Source organism: Pteropus medius, unplaced genomic scaffold (assembly GCF_902729225.1).
Source record: "Pteropus medius unplaced genomic scaffold, Ma_sr-lr_union100, whole genome shotgun sequence".
In the NCBI taxonomy this organism is placed as follows: Eukaryota; Metazoa; Chordata; class Mammalia; order Chiroptera; family Pteropodidae; genus Pteropus; species Pteropus medius.
In genome coordinates, this window is record NW_024340698.1 from 3,593,381 (window position 1) to 3,596,041 (window position 2,661).

At 35.7% G+C, this 2,661-nt stretch overlaps 1 pseudogene; it reads right to left on the minus strand.

Moving 5' to 3' along the window:
- Positions 1-1,998: 1,998 nt before the first annotated feature.
- Positions 1,999-2,117, minus strand: LOC120613433 (uncharacterized; annotated as a pseudogene).
- Positions 2,118-2,661: the final 544 nt, after the last annotated feature.

Here is a 2,661-nt window from a genome sequence, read left to right on the forward strand (position 1 = left end):
CTTTCACTCAGCATAATATTTTCAAGGCTCATGCACACTGTATTATGTATCACTATTGTCACCACTGGGGTGATCTGAAATATGGTTTCACCTCAGCGGCATGGGGGAGAAGGAGGAGGTGGATAGTGAAGTATGGTGGACAGTGGCATTATGTGTTGTCCCTCGGTTCTTCCTCACCAATGCAGCAAAGAATTACAGGTCGGCGAAATTGAGAAAAAGGTAAGATTTATTGAAAGTACATTTTAGAAAGAGATGAGCCATGCTAAGGAAGGTTGCAGCCCTGTGGAATTTAGATGATAAAGGGAGGGGAGAATTTCCAGCCAGGAGTGCTGTAACAATGCAAAAATGGGAAGACATGTTTACATTTGGACCATGATAGGAGGTCCTAGATGATCCATATATGAAGTCACCTTAACTGATAGTTGGCTGCTATATAACACTTTGCCTACTGTGCATGTGCTGACCCAGAACTCAGTCTATTATAATTAGATTCATGAACTTCTAGGCATAGCCATGATATTATAATGATGGTATAATGAGGCTGAAGTTATGGGCAGTACTTTCTGCGCATGCGTTTGTAGCTGATTTAACCAACAGCTTTTATGGCCTTTGTGCTCTAGGATTTGGGGTGATTTATAACCCTGAAAGGGAGGTATTTCTGGGAGGTACTTAAGGATGGTCTTCAATGGAAGTTTCTATGGTTATAGAGCTGGGCCTTGGCTCCTGTAGCACATGCCTAACTACCTAACATTACTTCATTCCTTTTAATGGCTTAATAATATCCCATTATGTGAACATACTGTATTTGTTAATTCACCCATCTATTGGTAGACATTGGAGTCGTTTCCACTTTTTAGCTGCTAAGAAAATGTGTATACAAGTTTTTGTTTGAATGTCTTAAAATTTGGGGGATATATACTCAGGAGTGCAATTACTATGTCATATGGTAATTCTATGTTTAACATGAGGAACTGCCAAACTGCTCTCCACAGCAGCTGTACCATTTTATATTCCCACCAATAATTTCTCAACATCCTTACAAACACTTGTTATTTTGCATTTTTTTTTATTATAGACATCCTAGTAGGTGTGAAGTGAAATCTTATTGTGGTTTTGATTTACATTTCCCTAATGAATAATGATGTCGAATATCTTTTCATGTACTTGTTTGTCATTAAAATATCTTTTTGGATAAATGACTATTCAAGTTTTATATACTCATTTTAATATATTTTTTTAATTTTTCAATTACAGTTGACATACAATATTATATTAGTTTCACATGTACAACACAGTGATTAGACATATATATAACTTGAGAAGCGATCACCCAATGAACCTAATACTCAATATTATTAACTATATTCCTTATGCTATACTTTATATCCCTGTGACTACTTTGTATTTCTTAATCCTTTCCCTTTTTTCGCCCACCTCCCAACACCCCTCTCATCTGGCAACCATCGGTCTTTCCTCTGTATCTATGACTCTGTTTCTGTTTTGCTTGCTTGTTTGCTTTATTCTTTAGAGTCCACATATTTGTGAAATCATGTGGCATTTGTCTTTCTCTGTCTGACCTACTCCATTCAGCACAATACACTTCAGGGTCATCTATGTTGTTGCAGATGACAATACTTCATTCTTTTTTATGGCTGAATAATATTCCATTGTATATATGTCTCTTATTATAGCCTTTGTTTTAAAGTCTACTTTGGTATTAGTATTGCTACCCCAACTTTTTTTTTTCATTTCCATTTTCATGAAATATCCTTTTCTATCCCTTTACTTTCAGTCTCCGTGTGTTTTGATCTGAAGTGAGTCTCTTGTAGGCAGCATATTTAAGGGACTTATTTTCTTACCCATTCAGCCACCTTATATCTTTTGACTAGAATATTTAATTCATTTACATTTAAATTAGTTGTTGATTTGTAGTTACTGCCATTTTATTATCCGTATTTTTGATCTCTTCTTTTTCTCTTCTTCTTCTTTTTTTGTAAACGCTTATAGTACCTGGTCTTCCTAGGTGGTCTCCCATCCAAGTACTAACCAGGCCCGATCCTGCTTAGCTTCTGAGATTAGATGAGATCGGGCACATTCAAGGAGGCATGACTGTAGAATTTGTCTCTTCTTAAAGAAGTCCCTTTAACATTTTTTTGTAATGCTGGTGTGGTGGTGATGAACTCTTTTAGTTTTTTTTGTTTGTTTGTTTGTTTGGAATGCTCTTTATCTGTCCTTCAATTCTAAATGATAGCTCTGCTTTATAGGTAACTTTGGGTGTAGGTCTTTCCTTTTCGCACTTTGAATATTTCATGCCAATCCCTTCTATCTTGCAAAGTTTCTGGTGAGAAATCAGCTGATTACATTATGAAAACTCTCTTGTAGCTGCTTTTTTCTTGCTGCTCTTAAAATTCTCTCTTTGTCTTTAACATTTGGCATTTTAATTATTATGTATCTTGGTGAGAGACTCTTTGAGTTCATCTTATTTGAGACTCTGTGTACTTCCTGAACTTGTATGTTTATTTCCTTTGCCAGGTTAGGAATGTTCTGTCATTATTTTTTTAAATAGGTTTTCAATTCTTTGTTCTCTCTCTCTTTCTAGTACATCTATGATCCGAATGTTAGTATGCTTTATGTTGTTAAGAGGCCCCTTTAAACTGCCTT